A 27,447-nucleotide genomic window follows, 5' to 3' on the forward strand; every position below is an offset into this window, starting at 1 on the left:
ATCTTTCTGCCTGTCTGGTTTTCTACCATGGCTTTGAATTCTTGAAATCTGGAAAAGAGTTCAGATTTCTCTTTCAGAAAGTAGACCCAACAATATCTGTTGTAGTTGTCGATCAAAGTGAAGTAGTAAAGTGAACCATTGATGCTACGGTCTGGGCATAACCCCATACATCTGTATGTATAAAATCAAGAATACCTCTTGCTCGTGATTTTCACGACACTTTGAGTACATTTCTTGCGCCATGTCTACGACTAGCAACCTCAATCTGGAGGCATCTGCTAAGCTAGACAACTCCAATTACAGCACATGGAAATACCGAATGGAGACCATTCTTGTACTTCAGCACAAATAGGAGTATGTCGATGGATCTACACCTAGACCATTGGATGATTCAGCAAGCAGTAGCTCTACTCCACTTGTCACAACACCAACATTGAGATCTCCAGCGGAATCTCTAGCTACACCAACAGTTTTCGCACCTGTAGCAGATCCTGCCATTGCCCGAGCACAGGTAGAATGGGACAAGAAAGACAAGTATGCATATCATCTGATCAAGCAGAATGTGCAAGATGTCATGCTAGGACAGCTAAACACCGTCAAGACATCAAAAGAAGCATGGGATATGTTCGCAGCTCTTTATGAGTCTAAGAACACTTCCAAGATTCTCACACTGAGAAACCAAATCAACCAGAGTTTTCGCAACAGCAGCAAAACCGGTCATGCTTACGTACTCAGGATCAAAGACTATAACAATCAACTCGCAGCAGGAGAGACCATGAATCTAGCAGAAATGGTTCAAGTCATCCTGAATGAACTAGGAGAGGGATGCGAGAATCTAGTCCAGAGTATTGCCATCCAACGGTAAATTCCGACACTGGAAGAACATCAATTAGTCTTACTTGGTGAAGAACAGGCCATTCATGCACGCAAAGGTCATTCTAATGATCAGGCATTCATAGCTTCAGATAGAAGCAGAGGCAGAGACATATCATTCCAGAGAAGTGGTCATCATCAATAACATAATCAATAGCAAAGTCATCATCAGCATTAGCATCATCCTCATCAACATCAACATCAGCAAAGAGGAAATCATTCCAATCAAGGAAGATTCCAAGGACAAGGGAATGCATCCACCAACGTGTTAAACATCCAATGCAACTACTGTCATAAGTTTGGACACTATGAAAGAGATTGCCCGTAAGAAACAGTACGATCCAGGAATATTCCCAAACTCATCCTTTAAAAACACAACATACTGCAGTTTCAATCTCATGATAGTCACTCACAAGGTTGAAAACCATAAACTCCATCATGCATAGCAGGGACTAGCTACTATGACATCCCCACTGATGTCATCAGCGCCCAACAGTGGGTGTAGACCATAGTATAAAAATATGCTCTCACACATACAAATCCACACACCCACACATACCTGAGCATCCATTTATACAAGGTCTTCATACTGAGTTTCTGTCGGCACTCCGAAGGTGACGGGCAGACTCAGCCATGACAAAGGCTAGTACTAAAGGAGAAGGCTAGTACGACCAAGGTAGTCAATTCAGTAGCAATCGAGGGAATTTCTGCGGAAGAGGAAATCATCATGGTGGACATTCTAGTCACGGTCATTATGCAAATGAACATGGGAATATGTTTCTTGCAAACGAGAAAATGCAAAAGACTGATACAGTGTACCTAGACATTGATTGCAATTCAAAAGAGGATTTCAACTATCAAGTCGACCAAGCAATTAAGATCCTTGGTAAATCGATAGCAGTGCATCATCTCATATGACAAATCATCAGGAATGGTTCACAGAGATGAAACCACTAGAAGGTCAAAAGAATGTCATCTACATAGTAGATAATACAACGAATCTAGTTCAAGGGACGGGCATTATCCCTATGAACAATTTCATTGGTACGAAAGGATTGGTGAAAGATGTACTCTACGTTCCGAAGCTCAATAAGAACCTCTTGTCACTAGAACAAATGATAGAACACAACTACCAAGTCATCTTCGACAGAGATGAATGCACTATCAAAGACAAATCCAGAAGATTTCGGCTAGTAGAAAAAGGAGTCAAGGAAGGACGCTTGTATAGAATGCTAGCTATAGTACCAGATTTGCATGCTATGTCAGCTCAATCGCAACAAATGCCACTATCTGCAAAATGGCACAAGAGATATGGTCATGTCAATTTCAAGAGCTTGATAGATCTCAGGAATAAGAATATGGCAATTAGGATTCCAAAGTAACAGTTTCTTGAAAAAGTTTGCGAAGCATGCTGCTTCAGCAAACAAAAGCGAACTAACTTTGGCAGAAGCACCTTTGAATCAACTGCAAAACACTAACTGCAGCAAGTGAAATTTGAACTGTCGATGAAGGTAGAACTGCAATATATAATCCGATATGAATTATAAGGCTTGTGGCAAATGATGCCAAGAATAGCCAAGAGGCTTTACAAGGTTGGAATAAAGTGCACAATGCCGTGAAATAGCCAAATAGACTTTACAATGATGGCATGTGTGTGTGAAATCAAATCATGTGCTATCTGTCCACTGAACAATGTGCCAATACCACTGAAGACTGCTCACTGAACTGATGAACGTCAGGTTTTAGGTAATGTGATGATGTGACACTGTATGTGAGCATAGGAACTGACTCCGAGTAGAAACTAGTCTGGAATTTCAGGCATGGCTTAGATTGGCAACTTGGAGAAATTCAAATCGTCTCCTCTATGGTGATTTAGTCTACTCTGATCTAGATCTATACCAACCATCGATCGATGAAAGAACAACAAAAAAATTCTTTTTCTTTTGTTCTTTTTGTGTGTTGGGTCAGATGCATCGATGTAGAGACTGATGTGCATGTAGGAAGTGGATTTGATGGCGAGGCTCAAAAGTGAGTGATACTTGTGCTGAAATGTGCGCATGATGTGGCGAACACGTAGAGCTCAAAAAATTAAGCGATTTTTCTTTTTGGAGTGCTCTCAAATTCTTCTTGGATCAAGAGATATGACTTGATCTAGGTGGAGGGGCAAAAAAAAGGGTGCAAAGTGCTCAATGTGATGTGGTACTCATGGTCACATGCAGGCGTGTGCCTGACAAGGGATGTGCCAATGGAGTAGTGATGATGTGACAACTGGGTGCACATGCAGTGACTGTGTGTGCCTTGTAGGAGGTAACTGTGTCTGACAGGGGACTACCACGTGGCACTACTGAGGTGGCACTGACTAACTTAACCCAAGGACATGTTGACCCAACCATGGTCAAGTTGACTAACCCAAGGTCAAGTTGATTAACGAGAGTCAAGTTGACCTAATCAAGGTTTGACGGGTCAATGTTGATGTGGTAGATTACATGGCATTGATGACGTGGTGTTGATGATGTGTCAGATGACGTGGAGCTGATGATGTGTCATATGACAGTTAGACTGCTGACGTGGTAGATAAGCTTATACACGTGGTAGAGGGACCGGCCTTACTGACGTGTCAGGCAGTGGTGGTTGCTGACATGGCACGATAAGGTACCACATGACACTTCAGTGATAAGTTTGCCACATGGCAGAGTATGAGCGAAGCTGGAGATTCCATCAAAATCTTGAGATTCCGTTACTGTCTATGGAGTGTCGTCTGTTGCATCGTGAAAGACCATGAAGACTGTGTAGGTGATATCCGTGGAGAGCTCTGTTTAGGAGCTTGTTGTGGCTGCAAAGATGAAGCGGCTCGGCGGCGGTTGAGGATGAAGGCGTTGTTGTACGTCGCCAGTGTAGGAGGCTAGAGCGACACCACCGACTCGTAGAGGTTAGGCTACTGCAGTCTGGGCGATGCTGAGTCGTTACGTGTTTGGAGAGGTTTTGGAGTCATCGTGTTGGTGCAGCCGCTCGTATGAAAGTTTGAGGGCTTGGTAAATGCGCCACATTGCCAACGGTGAAGATGTTGTAGAAGGTGAAGCTCCTGTTTGGTAGGCTGGTCGTTGAGCCAATGAACATTAGGGGAGAATTGGGGTCTCCAAAGGGCCCCCAATTAGTGTTTCCTAATTTCAAGGGATTAGTGAGGTATTTGAGGTGTACCAATGGGAGTGCTCCTTTTTATGGGGCAATGCCATGTTGAGGTGGAGGGTGGGCAGACCTGCAAACAGCCCCTATTGGCTACTCCTCTTACACCAGGGACCACTCAAATCATCCCCCCCCCCCCTCAACCCATGCTTGACCCTTCTCCCATATGCACCTCCCCCAAACAAACCTACAAGTCATTCAAGAGGCGGTGGGTCCTTCTGGGTGAATTTTCCCCCCCTCTCAGCTTTTGTTACAGGCCCCCTCCTCTTCTCTAGTCCAGCTCCATTCTCCCTTCATTTTTCGAACGTGGGAACTCATTTGGCATCTTCTCTGCCCCCTCCTTCTCTGGTCCACTGTGTTTCTCCCTCTCTAGCACCTCCTGTAGCAGTTGCTCATTCTCTCTCCATTCCTAGCTACAGCACATCCTACAACAACAGCTGCTCATCCCCCTCTACTCTTTCTTCCTCCATTCCTAGCTACAGTACCTCTTGTAGTGGCTGCTCATCCCCCTCTGCTCTTTCTCCCTTCATTCCTAGCTACAACACCTCCTGGAGCAGCTACTCATCCCCCTCTACTCTTTCTCTCTCCATTCCTAGCTACAGCACCTCTTGGAGCTTCTCTCAACCTTCAGTTGCACCCTCTATACCTTCTCCCTCTCTCTCCTTCTATCGGAGCTACTCTCTCCCTCCAAGCTACACTTTCTAGTCCACTATTGCTGTTGTGACCTCTGTACAAGCATGGTGAGGAGACCATACATGTACTCTGTGTCCCATAGGAGCAAAAATGCACTGGGTGAATGGGTGCCTTGCACCTATAGCTTGAATGATTGGATAGTCATGAGAGGATTTGCCAAGGGTCCACATAAGCTTCCCAAGAGCAAAAGAGGTGATCTTTTGCATGAATGGAAGAGCCGCATCGTGAAGTTCAAGCTTGGGAAGAAAGGATTGCTTGCAAAGGTGCAGCACATCTACATGGGGAAGGACATGTGCCTTCCTCTGTCAAGCAATCAATCGACAATACCATCGCATTGTAAGTCTGCATTTTGTGTAAGATTTTGAAGTGTAATGAGTTAGCTTGAAATTGTATTTTGAAATAGAACCAGTGTAATGAGTCAGTTTGAAATTGTATTTTGAAATAGCACTTGTGCATAGCAGATGTATTTCCTTTAGACTTTGAGGAGTGGAAACTAGTCGAGTGCTTCTTAGGTAAGTTTACTACCATTCATGAGGATTTAGGAAGGCAAATGCATGCTGGAGAGAAGTCCTTTGCTTTGAAACATAGAAATATCTATTGGTATAATGCCAAGTACATTACTCTAAGGACGGCATCAGGCTATGGCCATCTTCAATGCATTGCAACACCACAACTTGAAGACATGGATTGCAGCATGGTGGACACAAGAACAATGCAATCATACAAGGAAAAGATTGCAAAGGATGTGGGCATGGCCATGAAGTTTACATTTGGCTCTAAATGGGTAAGGTTGTCTTGGTTTATGCCTCTGCACATTTTTGCTTCTTGTTTTCATAATATCCAAATGCACAGAACAAAAACCATGTGGTCATGCAAGTGCCTACATGAGAATGCCCTTGAGGAATTGCTTGGGTGAATCGGGGAAGCAGGTCAGGTAAACAAAAGGGTGATCTGTTTCAATGCCATGTATGTAAGGATAATGTGGTTGTCAAGTACCACATCTCCCACCAAATGTTATATTTTGCTTTCCAATATAGGCACCGGAAGAAAACAGGTGGCAATTGGCTCCCCCTTGACTCTAACGATGATGATAATACAGGGGTAAGTTTATGTATTGGTTCTCATTTAGGAGATGTCAAGAATGTAACTGTCACGTCAGAGTGGACTCTCAGGGACGTGGAGGAACACCTATTGGTCATGGAGGATGGCATGTTTGAGTCCTTTCACTTTACCTTAAATGGTGAAAAGGTAGGAAAGCATGCAGAGAAGCTCGTGCATAGTGCCACTTTTATCCCTCCTACAATATTGAAGATTGTCTAGAAAATGTGGGGTGGAACAATTGTGGATTTTGACATTTTCCAATTAATAGTGGTGCAATTAATTTTGATGTTTTGAATGGTTATGGGTAGCGTTTAAACAGCGTCCAGTGGGTCTAGCAGTTTGTTTAACTCGTGCCATAGAAATGAGGGATTTTAGGATTTTGAAGTGCTTTATATAGTCTTTTTAAAAGCACTTTAGTGTTTTTCTTTTAAATTAGGGTTTTTTGAGTGTACCTCCTCCCCCCCAGTGTTTTGTCGCCAGTTTGGTAATACTTAATCTTCACCACCCTCCCTCCCAAGCCACTCACCCCTCCGCCCTGCCATGTCGCACATCCAATTCTGCAATTTCCAAACAAATTTGTGAATTTTGGAATCTATAATTGACTCAAAATAGTATTAACTTTATTCATCAAACATTTTACATTTGGGGCTCTCTTAGGACCCAACACCTCCCTTGTCTGACTCTACGTTGCAACCAAAGTACAACCCCTTGGCTCCCTATTGAGGACTTCCAAGCAGCACATCTCCTTGCCTTCTTGACATGTTGAGCCGCTTTTGCGAGACTTGAGACCTCTACCTTATCGCACTTAAGAGTCTTGGCCTCTACACATCTATAAAACCAATCGAACACTTCGTGTAGTGCATTGCTTTGCGCGATACCACCCCCATGCCTTGTATTCTTGAAGTATGCTGCCTTTGCTCTGTAGTGTGATTTCTCCATTCCTTGAGTATTCCAAATGGATAGAGGGCCCCATTGCTCCACAAACCATGGTGCATGTGTGTAAAGAATATGCTGTAAAGAAAAACATTGTATCAAAAACCTAAACTGACTCAAGTTTAAAGCACAAAATTTCAACCTAAGGAGGATTACCATGTAATGTGTAATATGTGACTCCCCCCATGCTTCTACCATCAATGATATGAATTCTCCCAATGCTGTCCTGAATCTCTCATAATAAAGCTCATCTGTTTGACCTTGTCTAAGCAACTTTATAAATGCATCAAACTTTGTCCACAGTTTTGCTCTCAAAGTAGCAATTCGCGGATGTGAAGCTTTATTTGTGGTGCACTCACAAAATCTTTCTAGTACTCCCAACCTAGGGTGCTTTGAGCCAATGTATGTTTTTCTTTATCAGCATTGTGGTTGGACAAGAACCTCCTTGCCTTTCCTCCACCCATGGATACTTTAGCAGGAAGATTTTGTGTCTTTCCTAATTGTTTCTTGTCCTGCTTAAGCTTCACATTGCCTCCATGAAGTCCCATTAGTGAGATTAGTTCTTCAGCTTTTGCAATGCATTATGCATATACTTGCTGTGGCCTCAAATTCCAAGCATAAACTAGATGGAGATAGAGTAACTTATCAAGTATACGCAGTTCAGCATGCAAAGTACACATGTGTACCCGCTCCAATGGAATTGGTAGAATGGGATCCCACTTAGGATCCTTTTTGTGATAATCAGGGGCTACACTTTGGTTGCAAGAAAGGATTCCATTTTCCCACTGTAGGCTTTCCTTTTGCATCTTCTAAGAGTGGGTGCAATACAAGCATGTCCATTTTGCATCTGCACCTGCATCACAACCATACAAGCACTTGAGGGTCTTCAAATCACTAGCTAGATGCCATTCAACTTGAAACATTCCATGCCCCATCCACAATTAATGTTTGCCCTACCTCTTGTCTTCGAATAATCGACGGGATGCCGGCTTTCTCCAAAACCCACTTCAATGTCTCGTGGCACTCCTTTGGGGTCTCAAAGGCTGCAAGCCACCATATGTCCTTCTCATGGATTGAGAAACCCTGCTCAACTTCCTCATCCCCTTGAGCAAAATGCAAGGCGTCATTCATAATACAAATGCTCACCCTCTCTAGCTTGTGCTCTTTTACCCACTGAGCTTCATCCATCTTTATAACAAATACTAGCTTGCCATCTATACAATGAAAGAGAAATTAAGTAAGGATATAGAAATCAGAAGAAATAAAGTTGAATGTGAAGAGGGAATTTCTCTTACGTTCTTCTCTCATCCCATAGAATTTGACCATGGCTCTCTGCAAATTCTCTACATCCACGTAAACATTATTAAAAGCATTCATCTCAAACGTTTGGATGCCAGATTTCTTTTTACTCTTCCAAGTCATTGTGCCACTTACACAATGGTATCCTCCAAGCTTTTCTCTAGCACATTGGTTTCTTTCTTAACGTGCAAGCCTTACAAACCACGGTGTTGGCAATGGCATTGTAGATATCTTATACTTTTCCTCCATAGTAGACTTGAAAATTTTAAAAATAGAGTTGTAAGCTTCACGACTTACACCAACAGCATCACAAGCTCCAAGCACCTCCTTTGCTTAAACGAGGCCCTTGAAATCCTTCATTACCTCTCTAGCAACTTGTTTATGTAGCCCTTTTTATCTAGGGTCCTTCAACACTTCCATGACATCACTTGGCTTTATTAAACTTCTTAGAACATATGAAGGATCACTATCATCCATTTCCATTGTTCCCATCACATCCTCCATGAAATTCCTAAAGTAGAGTGCAAATGAGTCTTAGTGGAAAGAATGCAACACCACAAATATTTTGGGGTAAGAAATTTCATTAAAAATTTGGGGAACTAACCTTGCAACCCATATTCTCCTCTTTCGGGCACCACTATTGGTTGACAATGCATCCATAGATTGCAATTGTCTTTTCCTCTCCTTCAGTCCCAAAGGTGTTCCCTTCAACTTTTGTACTCATTCTATCAACTTCTCTCGTTCCTTCTCCACAGCACGTTGAACTTGGTCATAGATAGACCTTTCCAAATCTTGTTTGCTTTCAGCAAGCTTCTGGATTGATTCTTCCAATTCATGTCGCTCCAAGTCCAGTGCATGTGCTTTGTCACTGAGTTCTTTGTTTTGCAATTGGAGATCTTGCATACTATTATGCATTGCCACAATAGTAATATTTTCCAAATGTGCAAGTTCTTCTGCTTGGGATCTCTGCACCTCGCTTGCTTGCATAGCCAATGTTTGAGAATGGTTCAATCAATTGCAATAACCGAGCAATCCAGCATGTCCCTTGCCAACAAACTGATCAACATTATGCGCTGTATGAAAAGGAGGACTCTTTTGGGTGGCAGGGTCTAAAGGATACAAGTTTCCATCCACCCAAAGGTCAAGATGCTTCTTCCCTTGCAATTAAAGACTGTGGAGCACACTTTGAGGAGTTCCACTATATCCCAAAGAGCGTGTGCTTGCATATTCTTCCTCCAGTTGTAGGTTCACATGGTACTTGTTGGATATGTCCTCGAATGGTGCCATGAGTACTCAAAGAGAGGTATCAATGATGCAGGCTAAAATGTAGGGGAGAGCTGGCAAAGATCGAGTAGTGAGAGGGAGAGAGTAGCAAGGAAGAGGGAGGAGGAGAAGCAGATGAGGGCAAGAGGAAGAGGAGGAGAAGAGTAGGGCAACAAGTGTAGAAGGGAGGGAAGGAGTTACTGTAGAAGGGAGGAGGAGGGGAGAGATGCTACAGGAGGGAGGAGGAGGGGAGAGATTCTGCAGGAGGGAGGAGCAGAGGAGAGGGATCCTGGGTGGCTGGAGAAGGAGGGGAGAGGAAGGAGGGAGGAGGAGCCAGAAGGAGGAGGAGGAGCCAAAAGGAGGAGGAGGAGCAAGACAGAGGAGAGGAGAGGAGGAGGGAGGGGGAGGGAGGGAGAGGGAGAGGGAGAGGGAGGAGGAGGAGGGAGGGAGGGACAGAGGGAGGGAGAGGGAGGGAGGGAGAGAGAGAGAGGGAGGGAGGGAGGGAGATTCAAAATTTAAAATTCAAATTTCAAAAAGTGGCCCCCTCCCCTCATTGATGGGGGGAGAGGTGGGCGCAAATGTGGGCTTAACCCACCTAGGTTAGGCTGGTTAGGCCTCTTTGGGACCCTCCAAGCCCCTTACATTAGCCCACTAAGCATTCCCTAATTCATTCCTTGTGAGGCCCTTTTGAGACCCCAATTCTCCCCTAATGGCTGCTACTATTCGTTTGTGGAGCTTTCAGTGGTCGCAATCAGAAGGGCTGGCTGAGAGGTGTGCTTCCACCAACCGTGAGTCTCAGCTGGAGTTCTGTTTGTTGAAGTAGATGGAGTCATTAGATGGAGTCGGCAGCAGAAGCAGCTGGTCGTCGATGCAATGTTGCAGGGCGTGCATAGTTTTTGTGTCATTTATGGCAGCTCTCTTTGCTTGGGTGTGGAGTTGCTTGTAAGTGTAGGCTAATATCTGGAGAGCTCGCTGAAGGTGTAATCTTATAGTAGTTGTTAGGAGTGAGTATGCAGATGGTTAGTGAGGCTTATGGCACTGTTGGTTGCTGGAAGAGTAGCTGGTGGGTCATTTGGAGCTTGGGATCTACATAGTCGATAGAGTACCTTAAAGGAACTGCCCGTCGAGATGACTTTGAAGGAGCAGATGATGTAGAGGACCTTGGAGGTGGGAGCCGAGTCTCCCGTTTAGAGTTGCAAGCCTTAGGTGCTTGAAAGAGTTCACTTGGAGATGGTTGTAGATGGAGCTCGTTGTAGAGGCCGGCTCGTTGAGTCGCCCGTGTGCTCAGTTTGAGCTCTCTCTCTCCCTCAAACTAGAAAATGAAACTCAATTAAATGAATCTCCCTCAAAATGGATACGAATGGATAAGAAACTCTCACTTGATCTCTCTGAAATCCTTAAGAAAAGAGCTTTAAAACTCTTCAATCACAATGAACGGAAATTTTCTTTTAGTGGATGGAATTCTCTCATCAATGGACAGAAATTCTCTCAACGGAAGTGAACAGAAGGAACTCACGATTACTCAAGAGAAATCTTAATCTCTCAATCTCTATCTCACTCTCAAGGGTCGCAATGCCTCAGCGAAAGGCAAGGGAGCTCTGATACCATGACAAAATATGAAGAGGGGAGAGGAGAAGAGTGTGGGGGTTAGTCACTGTGCCTTTATCTCGGTTATGTACAATACTCAAACACATATATAAATGAATGAAAAAGAAGAATAGGGTGTTCTGCACCCACCAAAACTTGTGTGGCTCTCTGTTTCTCTCTCTCCCTCTTCCGTTCTTGCTTCCGTTGAGAGCACTCTCAACTGGTATCAGAGCCCGGGTGATCTAGCTGAGCGTGCGTGAATGCTTGAAGCTCAGCAGCTCTGTGGGAGGAAGGAGAAGCTCTGTGGGAAGCTTTGTGGGTAACTTTACTTGCATCCGAGTGTTCAGAGACCTTGGAGGAACCTTTGGAAAAGTCACTTTGGTTTTGCGAAGTGGTTTTGAGAGCCTGTTAAGTGTTTTCAAAGAAAAAGTCGTTTTTTGAGCTTTTCCCTATTCCGTTCAATGACAGAGAATCCGTATTGACTTATAGAGGCAACTATTGCTTGCTTTTGGTGTCCACTTCACTTCAGGAGCTTGGAAACACCTTTATTCTTGAATCTGGGATCATTTCATTGGATTTCTGACTCACTGTGTCAGTTTTTGCGTTTTTCTGCCCGGGTGTTGGAACTCAAGTTTGGAGCAACCATTTGTAGATCTGTCAGTTCCGGTAGACTCAGGAGGTTTTAAAACTTCTATGTTGCTCATCATTCGCACTCCGGTGGAGTTTACAAACAGCTCTGTTTCCAAAAACGTTTTTCAATCCGTGTGTTGGACCCAGTGATTGAGACCACAGTTTCTAAAACCGTTTGTCCCATTACATTCCGGACGCGCAAAAACCCCTACTTGTCAGTTCTTACGTGATTCGGTGGAGGATTTTCAGAGTTATAGATCTCTGTGTATTCGATTTCGTCTCTCTGTTATGTATCTTTCATTCTAATGTTTTGAAGCCTTAGATTTATGCCACATGGCAGTGGATAAGTGTTGACTCCCATTTCTCACTCATCGGTTGGGATTTTGGAGTTCTGACAGAAGAGAGATATTTGCAGATTTTCTTGCTGAGTCCGATTATACAATGGCGCCCATGTTTTGAGGCATCTCAGGTTCTATTTTCAGTAGCGGTCATTACCGTGGGACCATGATTTCTTGAGCATACCTTATGCAGATCACTCTGGTTGCAGTTTGAGCAATGTGCGCTCATTTGTGGTGTGCATTGGGTTGCAGTGGATGATTTATAGGCCATTTGGATGCATTGTGGTCCTTATTGGATGTGCCGATAGGCCCAAATTGCCTTGTGGGATGCTATTTTTATGGACGCTTTGCACATGGATGCTATTTTATGCTGAGGGACAGCTTTGACACATTGCAGGTGATGCATTGATAGTCCTATGCTCTCTTGGATGAGATATTATTGATGCATATGCCAGTGGACGGTGTTTATGCTTGAGTCATTTGGCACTTATTGGCATTTTGGATTGCCATTGCAGTTGGCATTTTCTTTTGGGCCAGATTGCTCATATGGATGCATAGTATATGCATATGAGTCAGATGCATCTTTTGATGCTTTGAGCTTTGAGTTTTGGTGATATTTCACTCTATTGTGGCATACACATTTGGGTGCACCTGGTATTTGTTGTGATTCTCTCTTATAGGCACTAGCATTTGGGATTTTGCTTTATTTGCATCATGGCATCCTCTTCCATGTCTGAAAAGGAGATTTTTAGCATTAAAAAGTTTGATGGGACAAACTTTTCTTTGTGGAAAGAACAAATAAGTGATGTGCTTATTCAAAAGAAGCAGATTAAACCCTTGGCAGGGATTGAAGCTAAGCTTGCAAATATGTCTGAGGATGATTGGAATGAGTTGGATGCATTAGCAAAATCTACTATTAGACTTCATCTTGAAGAGTCAGTTTATTTCACAGTAGTAAATGAGCAGACTATGGAAGATTTGTGGAAGAAACTGTGTGCCACTTATGAAAAGGAAACTGCCTCTAATAAAGTTTACCTCATGAAGAGGTTGTTTGAGCTGTAGATGAAGGAAGGGGTCTCCATTGCTTCTCACTTGAATGAATTCAATATTATTTTCAGCTAGCTTCAGGCTCAGAAGATGAATTTTGATGCGGAGACTAAGGCAATATTTCTCTTATGTTCATTGCCATCCTCATGGGATACCTTCCATACAGCTGTCAGTAACTCTGCACTTGGTGGAGTACTGAAATTTGATGATGTTGTGGGTAGCTTGTTGGCTGAGACGGAAGTCTATGGACGGCAACAAGTAGGATGCAGCCTTAAATGTGCAAATGGGTAGATCACAGTTCAAGGGGAAGTCCCAAGAAAGAGGGAAGTCTTGTAGCAAATCCAGGGCATGGAACATTGAGTGTTACCACTGTGGCAGGAAGGGCCATATGAAAAAGGATTGCTACAAGCTGAAAAGAGAGCAAAAGTATAAGAAAAAGAATGCAAATTGAGGTGCAAATCAAAAGGAAGAGAGTCCAAGGAAGGACAAAGGAAAAGTGAAGATCGAGGAGATCAATGCAGTCACACATGATAGTGACAATGACGTTCTCTTCATGTCTAATTTATCTGCAGAGTTGCTTACCACTTCAGATGATGCATATTCCCAGGATTGGATTTTGGATTCTGGTGCTTCATTCCATGTTACTCCCCATAGGGAATGGTTCTCCACTTATGACAGTGGAAAGACAGGTTGTGTGCATCTTGGAAATGACTATGCATGTGACAGAGTGGGAGTAGGTGACATAAAGTTTTCTTTTGCAAATGGGTCTGCATTTGTTTTGAAACATGTGAGACATGTGCCTAAGTTGACAAAGAGTCTTATTTCAATGGGTCAGCTAGATGATGCTGGTTTTCACACCACTTTTGGCTTTCAGAGTTGGAAAATTCAAAAGGGCTCTATGCTTTTGACCAGGGGTGCCAAGTGTGGGACTTTGTATCCCTTACATGTATCAGGGGTATTTGATCATGTTGTTGCAATAACTGAGCAGCCAAGCACTTCTTTGTGGCATTGCAGGTTGGGGCACATGAGCCAGAATGGAACTCTTATGCCGTTTGGGTTATGTACGGCATTTGAGTTTCTCTGATTTCGAATTTTGTGAGCACTGTTTCTATGGGAAGCAGACTAAATCAGCCCATAAAAGAAGGGGAAAGAAAGAGTTTGAAAAGCTTGATTTGGTGCATTCACACGTATGTGGTCCCATGCCTACACGGTCATTAGGCGGGGCTGAATACTATGTGACATTCATTGATGATGCAACTAGGAAAGTGTGGGCTTATGCTATAGCTCGGAAGAGTGATGTGTTCCACGTAGTTCAAAAATGGCTGGCCTTGGTTGAGAATCAGTCAGGTAGAACGCTTAAATGCCTACAGACTAACAATGGTGGAGAGTATCTCTCTCATCACTTTCAGCATTTCTGTGATACACGTGGGATTAAGAGGGAGCTCACATCCCCTCGTACTCCAGAGCAAAATCCAGTTGCAGAAAAGATGAACCATACCATTCAAGAAAGGTTGCAATGCATGCTTTCCAATGCAAGTCTTTCTGGTGGTTTTTGGGCTGAGGCAATGAAGACTGCAGTGCATGTGATCAGTAGATCACCTAGTAAGAGTTTGGATGGTGGTATTCCTGAAGAGGCATGGAGTGGCAAGAAGCCCTCTTACTCTCATTTGCATATATTTGGGTGTGAGGCATATGCACATGTGCCAAAAGAGCTTCGAAAGAAGCTAGATCCTAAGTCTAGGAAATGCATCTTTCTGGGTTATGGTGAAAGTGGAGAGATGGGCTATCGTCTCTGGGATCTAGAAGCAAAGAAGATCATACACAGCCATGATGTAGCCTTCAATGAGAAGAAGATGCATAAGGCACCCATGAGGGATGTGGAAATGAGGAGAATCACTTTCCAGGATGTGAATACACCTACATATGTTGATAGACAGCAAGCTGTCCATGGACCAAATGTGCAAGAATTGGTATTCTTGTACAACCAAGTACTCCCACAAGTATACAATCAACAGTAGATGATGGATCATCTATTGGTGGAAATGATGAGCCAAATGTGGCTGATATGCAGGTGGGACAGCAAGCTGAAATGCCCTTGAGAAGATCATCTAGAGTGTCTAGACCGCCTGATAGGTTTGTTCCAGGGGTAGACTATGTGATGCTTACTGATTGCGGGGAGCCTTCTTGCTACAAAGAGGCTATGATGCGCGAGGATCAATGCAAGTGGGAGTATGCTATATGCAATCAGAGATGAGTTCACTTATGAAGAATAAGACTTGGGACTTGGTTTCTTTGCCACATGGAAAGAAAGCATTGCCATGTAAATGGGTCTACAAAATGAAGGTCACAGGTGATGATGTGCCTAGGTACAAAGCCTGTTTGGTTGCTAAAGGGTTCAAGCAAGAGAAGGGTGTGGACTTTGATGAGATATTCTCTCCAGTTGTGAAGATGACCACACTTAGATGCATGCTTGGACTAGTGGCAGCAGAGGATATGGAGCTTATGCAGATGGATGTCAAGACAGCTTTCTTGCATGGGGATTTGCATGAGGAAATTTACATGGTGTAGCCGGAAGGCTTTGAAGAAAAGGGCAAAGAGCATTTAGTTTGCAAGCTGAAGAAGAGTCTCTATGGTCTTAAGCAAGCGCCTAGAGAATGGTATCAGAAGTTTAATGCTTTCATTTGGTCCCAGGGTTTTAGAAGGAGTGAAATTGATCACTTCCTCTACACTAAAAGGACTAAGGATAATAGCCTGATAATCTTGGCACTATATGTGTATGATATGCTATTGGCTAGCAAGAATACTTATGAGCTAGATGCATTAAAGGCCAAGTTGCATGAGGCCTTTGATACGAAGGATTTGGGATTTGTAGGTCATATTCTTGGTATGCGCATCACGCGTGATCGGAGTAGGAAACTCCTTTGGCTTTCACAAAAAGAGTATGTTACAAAAGTATTGCAGCGTTTCAATATGGAGGGGGGGAAGGTAGTGAGTACTCCATTGCCTCCATATGTGAAACTGAGTCATATAGATAGTCCCAAATCAGATGAGGAAAGAGCCATGATGGCCAATGTTCCTTATGCATCAATAGTTGGGAGTCTTAGGTATGCTATGATAGCTACTAGACCAGACATTGCATTTGCAGTGGGAGTTGTTAGCCGATATATGGCTAATCCAGGAAAGAGGCATTGGGAGGCAATTAAGTGCATCATGAGGTACATAAAGGGTACCAAGGAGATGTGCATCTACTTTGGTAGAGGAGACATGCATGTACTTGGGTACACAGATTCAGACTATGCAGGGCATGTGGATAGTAGGAGATCCACTTTTGGTTATGTGTTCACCTTTGCAGGTGGTGCAGTGTCGTGGATGTCTCGTGCACAGAAGTGCGTTGCTTTGTCTACCACAGAGGCTGAGTATGTTGCAGCCACAGAGGGTTGCAAGGAGGCTATATGGCTTGATCGGCTAGTGGGAGATTTGGGGATTCATGCAGGTGTACCGACATTGCATAGTGATTCCATGAGTGCTATTCAACTAGCACGGAATCCGGTCTTTCATGCAAAGACTAAACACATTGAGGTCAGGTACCATTTCATCAGGGAGGTACTTGAGGACAAGTGCATAGAGCTTGTCAAGGTTCATACAGATGATAACCCTGCAAATATGCTGACGAAGAGTCAACCTAGTCAATGGTTTGAGTATTGTCGTGTATTGATGGGCATATTGATGGGCATTGGATAGTATGCTCACTCGTTGTTCTCCCTTAAAGACACATTGTCCTTTAAGTGGGAGGTTGTGGGGGTTAAAGGTCACTGTGCCTTTACCCCGGTTATGTACAATACTCAAACACATATATAAATGAATGAAAAAGAAGATTAGGGTGTTTTGCACCCACCAAAACTTGTGTGGCTCTCTGTTTCTCTCTCTCCCTCTTCCATTCTTGCTTCCGTTGAGAGCACTCTCAAAGAGTGGAGATGAGGAGAGAGAGCACAGCTAGAGAGCACACCACAAATGACTAACTGTACATGACTAACTGTACACTAGATTTAGTTGAAAATGTAGAATATATACAAACCCCATTTAGGGTTAGGGTTAAGGCATCTAACCCTTTCCTTTATAGCACTCTATATGTGTTAGTGCTATGCACATATAATCACATGATGTTGAGCGTGGTCTCTCAACAAAGGAAAAAAGAAGAGGGAATGGAAATGAAGTGCTTGTATTATAAAGTCCATGGGAGACCCCTTAGGATCTATGGAAGTGAAAAAAAACGAGTACAAAATGCAAGGTCTAGAGAGTTTTAGACATAACTCCACTGGACAAGAAAAACAGCAGCAATCTGTGCTAGGGTAAATAAACCTACCCAAGTCAGTTTAAAGTTACTGAGACGATGAAACAAAATTACAATAATGTAAAACTAGAACATGTGAAAACTAGTAACAAAGAGTATGCACATATATGGTCCTGGTGAGCGGTCTGCATATCCCTACAAGCCACCCAGTGTGTGCGATGAAATACTGCAAAGGGTAGCTAAGATTCCCCCCCAATGGTCAATGCTCACTTCTAGATGCCAGGAGGGTCTTCCTATTGTTGCCATTTGGATCAATGTAGCTCCAACCTATCGTGCTAGGAGGGAGAGAAAAGTCATGAGATCCTGTGTACCACCATCTACATTACCTATGCCATGCTAATTGCTGAGTATCCATTGCACTACCATATATAGTGATGCTCGTCCTCAATCAAACTGTCCTCAAATTTTACAAAGCCAACCATGGGAGCTGACTCTATATCACAGTCACATACAAAGCCAACCATGGGAGCTGACTCTATATCACAGTCACATGAAAACCCATTTTGTCCTGTCAAATACTCGAAATGACGAAACAAACGAAATGCTATCAACAAAACCTTTGTTTCACCCAAATCAAAACACACATTTGTGCCCCGTTTGAAGCTTGAATTTAAATAAATTTAAGTAATGTGTTTGTGTGTTGAATTTCCTTTCTAAGTGTCTTGACTTCTATTTCTCTTTGTCCACTCTAAACTTCAGTATAACATATCCTATCCTTGTATATATTCAGTATCATTTTGAAACCTATCCGAGCTTGAGAAAGAAGATAGAAGGCTTGAATTTAAGTAAATTGAAAGAATGTGTTTGTGTTTTGAATTTTCTTTTTAGGTGTCTTAACTTTGTTGACTCTAAACTTGAATATAACATATCTTATTTGCCCTATCCTTGTATATGTTAAGTATCAATTCAGAACCTATCTATTTTGTCCGAAAAGATGAAACGAAACGTGTCGAAACAACAAAATAGATGAAGCATTTCTTGTGACTATGCTCTAAATCGGTGAAGATATTGTCCTTGAGGTACTTAATGTGGGGTTGATCTCTTTCTTGTAAAACTCCATTTTCCCCTAACATCCTCTCCATGAAGTATCCACCACTTTCTACCGTACAAAGTCCCTTGTGGCCCTTTTCTTCTCAGGTAATCTTGGCTTGAGATACCCCACCTTTCCAACCAGTTATGTGCCATCCTTTTCTCTTGTAGCTTCCATCACCTTGTAAGGAATTCTATTGCGTCCATTTTTTTCAATTTGACCATATAAGACCTCAAGAGACATTTTTGAGTTTCTACCAATATCATGGCATAGGGAGTTTTCACTCTTACCCCTAGCTCTTCTATTAGGAACCTTTTTTGAATTCTCTCTATTCTTTCCCACATTTCTTTTGCTATATTTGTGCCCCATACTTGACATCTAGATATGATCACTGGCTGCACTAGAGTCTAAAATAGTAATGTCCTCATACTCCAATTCCATATATTTGATTTCCTGCATTTATTTTGTAAGCTGAACGAAGGTTTTAGGCTTCCAAGTATCCTATTTTTCTACACATATATTCCATTTGTAGTGGTCCTCAAAACCCAGTCCTAGATACTTGTAAGATTTCACCACTTCTACTTTGCTTCCATCAAATAGAATAGAATAGAATACTTGTAAGATTTCACCACTTCTAGCTTGCTTCCATCAAATAGAATATAATCAGACGTATCTTTTCCATGATCATCGTACCTGTGTTTTTGCAGAAATTTGAGCGAAACACATTGAGGTGCTTTTGAAGTTGAGCCACATTTTTGGCAAAAAGAATCACATCATCTACATAGATAAGCAATAAAATCACATATCCTACAATCTGGATGCCACCTCTACCCTTTTGTCTTATCCATTCCTTTAGTTTATCTATGAATAGTCCAAAGAGTGTGGTAGGCAGCCGTGTTTCACTCCTATATCACTGATAAAAGAGGCTTTAGGGGTGGAGTTTTTTATGGGATGTCTAAGCTGAGCTAGGACTTCATACAATTTGGTTGTAGTAGCCCTTATTTTTGGAGGGACTTAGTTTATCCATTCTTTCCCATACTTTGTAGGCCTTCTCTTTGGCTGAAGAAAGTTCTTGTAAAGGGCTCCATAATTAGTCTCCTAAAGATTTCTGATGTGTGCAATCAAAATCCCCCAAGACACTTCAATTTCAGTTGTCCTCCTTTAAGAGTGTAAGTTCTTTCCAAAAATCTTTTGCATTGAACCTTAACTTCTTGAAAAGTTCTTGCTGCTAGGAAAGTCCTATTTTTTCTCCTTGTCATTGTTATAAGTTTTCTTCTTAATATCCTTTTCTTCAAGAAAGGCTAAAAGCTAGTCCAATCTGGATTTTTTGGATTCTTCATCAACCAGCCATTGCACAGCTTCCTTGTCCTTTTCAAAATACTTAATGGGATGTGTTTTTGAGAAGCTGAGAGAGCAGTTGATCCATTTCTTGGCATGTACTTGGCTACTCCATTTCACTAACTAATTTTCCTGTTTCTGTTTCATATTTGTCTGAATTTTTTGTAGTCCGTCTTAAGCTTGCTTTGTCCCATTCAGTCCTTGAGTGAGTTCCCTTCCTTCCCCCCACCCCCTCTCTAATTTTTCCCTAGTTTTGTCCTTTATTTCCCCCTAATTTTGCTTAAATTTCCCTTAGATTTTTCCTATATATTTTTCTTAATTTTCCTACCCCCCCCCTCTAATTTTCCCCTAGTTTTCTCCTTTATTCCCCCCTAATTTTTCTTAAAATTTTCCTATTTATTTCCTATTTACGTTTTCCTAATTTTCCCTTTTTATTTCCTTTTTCCCAAATTTTTTCTTTATTATTCTCTCTATCATCTCTCTCTCTCTCTCTCTCTCTCTCTCTCTCTCTCTCTCTCTCTCTCTCTCTTTTCAAGCTCTATATATTTTTTCCCTTAAAACCCCCCTTTTTTCCTTTAGATTAATGTCCATTCCTTTCTTCTCTCTTTATATTAATGTTTACTTTTCCTATTCTATTTCTCTATCTTTTCTCACTCTTTTATTTTCCTAATTTTCTTAATTTATTTTCCTAAAACCTCCTTATTTGTTAAAATTTTCCTCACTTTATAGGTTTACTTCCCTACACAATTATTTACACAATCGCCTAAACTTTCTATGCTACCTGAATTAAAAATACCCCCCTCCTCGCGCTCTTTACACGCCCATTTTTTGGCAATCCTGCCTTTCCCACCAGCACGCTTCTCCATGAAATAAACCACCCTATTTACACACCTTACAAGATCCCCAACCCCCCGAATCTCTCCCCGACTAACCCTCCCTGCCCCTATATTTATAGCCTACTCTATCCTCCTCAAAGACTCACTTCATGTGCTTCCCTTTACCCGTTGCCTAGTCTACACTGCCTACGCACTCCTCGGAGTCCCCAGGCTCCTGTCCTCTGCCCCGCATTCTATACCTCCAATGCTCGCCCTGTTGCAGGCTACCGTAGCTTCCCAAGCTCCGTGCGCCAACTGACTGTGACCCGTTGCAGACCCGCTGACTGTGACCCACTACAGACTGGCCTGACTCCTCGTCCGAGTTTTGAAACACTACTCCTTTAGTCCTTTCAAAGACTGCCGCCACCAGTGCTGCTTCACTGCCTCTTGGCTTCTCACGTAGCCATGCTCTACTCCACGCCTAGCGAAGCGCTATCATCACATGGCTCCAATGACTCACAGGTGCTGTATACCTCTCAGCCTCTATGCCTTCCCCCCCTTTTTTTATCAAAAACCCCCCTGCCCCCTCTCTCCAATTATTCTTTTCCCCTCCTTTACATTAATTCCCCCCCCTTGCCCCCTTTTCCCTTATTTTCTCTCCCCTCTAAGAACTCCCTCTCAAATTATATCTACTTTCCTCCCCTATTTATATATCTTTCTCTCCCCAACCCCTCTCTATCTTTCCCTCTCCTTTTCTAAGACCCCCCTCTCCCCCACCTTTTTTAATTTCCCCCTTTACTTATAACCCTTTTGCCCTTCGCCCCTTATTAATAACAACCCTTTTCATCTCCCCTTTTTAAAAAATGCCCCTCTTAAAAAATTGTAATTATACCTTTTCTTCTTCCCCCTTGCTATCCCCTTCTTTTAGTTAGATTTACCCCTTTAATATTCCTTTGTTTCTTAAACATTCACTTAAATATCTTATTTCCTTTTATGCTTCTATTTACTTTTTATTTCATTACTTCTAAATAAGTCATAACCTTTTCTCCCCTTTTCTACCCTCCTTTATCCATAATTCCTAATGTTCTCTAAATGGTCTCTCCTAACTTCTTCCTTCCCCCTACTGTCTATTTGCTCACCTACTTATCTAACTCATAAACCCTTTTTTCATTTTTTACCCTCCCTTTAAAAAATTCCCTCCATATTAACTCATTCTATTCTATATCCTTTACCTAAAAAGTTCATCCTCTTTTAATCACAAGTTTACATTGAGCTATTTAAGTTTGTGGTTAAGCTTCTATTTTTATTGTGACCTCGATAACAAGGGAGGGGTGTTTATGACTCCTATCTTCCCAACCAAGTTTTAAGCGGGTTATCGCCATGCTTTTCTTGTTGGATAGTGGCAGGTATGCACACTCTCCTCTTCAATAAAAGTGATGCTTGCGATGACTTGTCAAAGCAAAACTTGTTTGTACAATCATTCATTCTACAAACCTTTTGCAAATTGCACTCATCTAGGTTTTTTGTAATGTTTCATAGAATTTTTCTCTTTTGTTATCATTACCAAAATTGTTTTCATTTCACTATGAACTGGGGTTTTGTTGAGTCTACACACACACACACACACATTCCCTTTCCTTTAAGTTTACCTCCTTAGGGGGACTATTCATTTGCTTGTATACGATATTATTGACCTTCTAGTAATGAAAAGAATGGGAGTTGAGATTACCCCATGGGTATATACATTGGAGATATGTTGAAACCATAAAAGAAAAGGAATTAGCAGCCATATTATAGCAATGCTACATGGATGAATTTATACATGTATGTATATACATTACCCATTTGTAGGAACATGAAGCTTACCCCTTATATAAATATAGACTTCCCAAGAGTTGGACCTTTATATACACATATATTTTTGCCCTTGGTTAATATGTTGAAAGAAGTTCTGCATAACCATAAATACCACCCAGAGTCACACACCTTGTATATGAATGAACGAGACCCCTTAATAGTATATAGGAGGAAATACCTCTTGGATATATAGGGAGGAAAGTGATCTATAGTACTGATAATAGGGAGTATAGAAGACACCCATGATATCCTTGAATTGATAAGACAAAATGGAAGGGGATCCCCATTTTTTTTATTTGTCTCCTATAGACAAATAAGGAATGGAGAATGAAGAGTTATTCAATATATGAGATTTCTATTAATTGAGGCCGAGATAGCATAACCATAACTGGGTTGACCAAGAGATTGATGGAAATGTATCCATAAAGGATTAAATAGTTAAAAATTCTCGGTGTGAGCCAAATTAAGTGAAGTGACATGATTATATGACTCTAGAACATAAAGATATACCTATATTGGTCGAAAAAGTAAAATTATAGAGAGATTATTGTATACAATGGGTGACCCCCCTAGTAAAATAAATTAAAATTTATGATGAATCAATAGAAAGACATTGATCCATTGGACCCCTCTATGGATGGGTTGATCAAGATATTGATATAGTAGTATAGGAAGTATTATCAAAAGAATTAATGGATATTTTATCCCGTACCCTTATAGATACACATTGCCCCACTAGAAATAATGAGGCTCAGACTATACCCATATGTGTTGTATAAAAATGTGGCATTATGGAAGTATTAAAATATAGCCAACAAAAAGGGGAAGAATTTTTGTCATGAATTTTTTACTAGAATAGATATTTATGGATGACATTTCCTTTCCTTGACCCTAAGTTAACGAGAAGGGAACGACCATAACATGTGGATTATGCCTTAGTAAAATATATAAAAAAGAGGGGGAGATTAGTCATGATAGTACAAAGTCCCCCTTATGCATTGTGTAATAGCACAGGACTCTGTTTACCTGAGACATCCCCCCTTGGACCTAGATCAACTCAAAAGAGTACATGGTGGGTATTCAAATTACCCCCACTAGTAAGTATTATCTGAATTGGAGAGAAATTGGTTGAGTGATGTAAAAAGCTGGGAGTGGACCACTGATACATAGAACATAGTGATGCGTGTAGCTTTATGAACCTCTTTATGGTAGAAGATGTACATGGAGAACCTTGAGAAGCCCGCGAGAGCTTTTGTCACAGTTTGATGACTCCACACTCTGCCCGAGCACACAAGAATACAATAATTGGATCAAAAAGAAGATTTGAGCAAGAGAACGGCTAATACCCATGCCACTACAAAACTAGGAGTGACCCCCACACTTGAGAACTACAAAAAATGGAGGACACCCAAGTATGTGAACAGGACAATAGTAACCTAGCTGGAGCTCAACACCATAGTTTTGAGCTTTAACTTAAGGCCAGCTCTAAGATAAACATTGTTTTAGCCACGTCTCATGCAACTATTCACTCTACTTTGGTCTTAGTGTCTTTAGGTCCATGTTGATCGATGATAGAATGCATACTCGTTGAAGAACCCTCGACTATGCCCTATTCGTTTACCCAGTAGTAGATGTGCCCCATAGACCGAACACTAGGGAAGAGCAATAGTAGCTTCTGGACATAGCTTGACCTCACAGACAGATCCCCCCCCACGAAGAGATATATACTCCCCCCAGGAAGTTTCTATCAAGAATGCCTACCTTGAGCACTGATATAGTGAAAGGATTTATAGTTACGTTAAGCAATGTTACAGTGCAATGATTTGTTGTGTGTACATAAAAGTAATAGTCACCACTGGAATTTGGATTGAGTAGAGTGTTGGATGGAACTGTATGTCAATAATAGTGATCATATTGGATCTCTATGAGAAGCTTGAAAAGCGATACAGAAGCAAAAGAGTAGAGGATCTAATAATAGATAACTTTGGTTGCGTTGTAAAGGATCTATCATGCCCAATAGCCGAGTATGGCTAGTTTTCTTGAAACGAATACTAAAAACTTTAACTCTTTAGTGGTAGAACACGAGAGAGGTCACGAAATACTAGTATTCTTGTAAAAATGTATGTTCGCCAATTGAGGGAAGAAGGATCTCAATCCGGAGTATAAGAACGTGCATGCACAAGGGGTTGTATTTTCCAAGCGAGCGCTTGGACCTCAAATTGAGAAGAATGGGTGTCAGAATGGGTATAGCTCATAGTATAGATAGGAACAACCGTAGTAGAACTTTAAGGCTCATTGCAACAACTAATTAAATATGAACATACTACATTAGGGAATGTACTAATATGTGATATTAGGGAATGTACTAATATGTGATATTTTTTTGAACATACTACATTAGGGAATGTACTAATATGTGATATTTTTTTGAAAATCTTGTTGTCTCACACCAATGACACTTCCCTTCAATGGATGTCCAATGATGTCCTATGAAAACAATAGACTTACGTAGTAGTTTGTTGACTCAAGAGTGGCAGTGCACTATGGATTATCAGGGTCGAGCTTATATAGTAGCTCTATTTACTAACCACCCTTGAAATAGACACTTGGCCTCATATAATAATGTCTTCACTAGTGTTATATGATTTGTTTCAATCTGTTCCATTGCTGTGGAACAAACACCCATTTTTGCAGCGATTTCTAGAAGAACTCTTAATCGTTAGAACAAATTGTCACAAACTAGGTTGGGAGCTTGATAGGGAATCGATACAAGAGATGCACTCTCATAACAAGGAGTTTTTCCCGACTATGTTTTATCTATAGACAAGTACATATAACGTAAAGAACCAAAAGATCTACAAAGGTCTCCTAAGATTCATTAACTCAAGACTAGTGATCTACCAAGTTCATCTAAGATTCATTAACTCAAGACCAGTGGATTCCTATTTATTTCATTCTATAGAACGATGGGAATCCTCCTAATTAAACCTGAAGGTTCTAACTTCTGATAATAGAAGCCATAAGAGGTGAGGAAGACTCTACAACGATGTAGACCCAGTGTTTGCCATCCAAGCACATGCCACCTAAAGAAGGGATACAAGACCCAATGCATTATAAGAAAAATTCTTCTATGGCTCCTAGCTTGGGGTGAGTCCCATAACAATAAGCTTACAAATAAAATCTCTATAATGAGCATCTGGATCAACAACATTAAGCCCTACCTCTTGGGTTGGTGGAATCAAAATCTCCCAAGCCACTGTAGCTCTAGTGTTGGTGCTTCCACATTGCCTCATCAATGCGTATTGCTTGTGGTGTAGGTGGAGATGCTGGAGGGCTGGCAGGGGCACCATAATTGGATCGTCCTTGGGGTGGATTATAGAAGTTCATCAACCAAATAGGAATTGAGTTCGCTAGTCCTAGCCTTGTGGGACCTGGAACTGGCAAGCGTGGTGGGCTCGAGTTTATTGGCCTCAATGGTATGGGCCTTTCCATTGGTATGTTTATGTTATGCACTAGCCTATAAGGTGTGGCCATGGGTTAGGGAGTACCTTCTAGAGCTCCTCCCCAAGTTGTGTAAAAATTAGGATGAGCGGCCATTGGGTGTGGTAAGGTGTTCTCCCCAAATTCCATTTAATCATTCCCCTACCCTTCAGGACTTGGTGGTCAAGGGTCCAAAGTCCTCACGAAGGATGGTTCACCCTCATAGAATTGAAGGCTCTTCAGTCAAGATGGGTAGGGTATTTCTTTGAGCATTACCTAATACAGAAGTTGGTGGGGGGTCTTGCTACTCTTCAGTCAGTCTAGTTTGCCTAGCAAAGGGGTTGACTAGGTTGGGGTAGACAAGCCAAATCATCCCATAAAGTTGGAGAATGATTCCCTCAAACATAAGGTTGTAGTAGTGAAAGGGGTGGGGGATTGGGGCCTTATAGAGATGGAATTAGGATCCATGGCAACCCTAGGATTCAGGTTCTCCCCCACTTCAGCATTGAAGCTCATGGCATCCTTCAAACTCGAGGGCCATGGATCAAATAGGAACTGATAGTGCAACGTTCGATGAACTAATTAGGACATTGTTTGAAGTGCTATCCTCTGGCTCGAGTTCAATACCTATCACCCTCCTAAAGCTTAGGTGCATGTGTCGTCCACTGACCTAACTACCCGATCAGAATCAGTCATTGTGTCCTTCTGGCTCTTACACAACAGTTGTTGTATTAGCCTTAAAGCACTGACTCCTTGAGTTGCTGGGTGGTCAATTGTCACTACATTAGACTCAAAGTAGCAATCGCCGCGTTAGCAATATAGCAAGAACTGTTAACGTAAAGGGTCCTTAAAGTATCGATTGATAACACAGCAAGTGATTAAAGCAATGATTGGTATGCAGCGAGACTTATAATGCAACAATTGATTAACATAGCGGGTCAGCAGTAGCAACGACTCCTAATGCATGGGGTTGTAAGTCACTGCATTAACCTTAAAGTGAGGGTTGACCTTTGAAGTGAAAGTTGTGAGTTCATCGAATGCCACATGGTGTTAGGTGAGGTGGGTAGGGATGGTTGGCCAACTGGTAGTCCATGCATTACACTACTTTATAAAGCATCGACTGGCTAAGTCATTGCGTTAACCTTAAAGCAGCGACTCACAGTTTGGCTATGTTGCTAATTGGTTTTTGGTGCTCTCTAAGAATTTATGGGTTTTTCTGCAAGGTTGTGAGCACAAGGGGATGCTATGCTATCTATTCTACCTACTCAAACCAAGAAATATCAAAAAACAACAACTTGAAAGCAAGTGGCTGAGAACTCACTCACACCTCAACTCAATTTGATCTAACCTCATATTTTAGTGTTTTTGAGTGAGATTTGACACCACACACATTTTAGCAACACACCCACACTAGTTATTCCTACAATGTGACAGCACAAAACACTAAAAGATAAGCACAAATGCATGAAAAACACCCTATGGGCAAAAAAGATAGTTTCTATTTTCCTATGTCAAGCTCACACTAGAGAGCTTGTGCAATATAAAAGCATACCTCGAACTCTGTGACAGTGGCACCAAACTATGTAGTCTGGCGGTGACTCACGTGTTGTGGTGGGGATCTTGGAAGAA

This window comes from Dipteris shenzhenensis, chromosome 27 (assembly GCF_047967505.1).
Source record: "Dipteris shenzhenensis isolate YYH24624 ecotype China chromosome 27, Dip_SZ_1.0, whole genome shotgun sequence".
In the NCBI taxonomy this organism is placed as follows: domain Eukaryota; kingdom Viridiplantae; phylum Streptophyta; class Polypodiopsida; order Gleicheniales; family Dipteridaceae; genus Dipteris; species Dipteris shenzhenensis.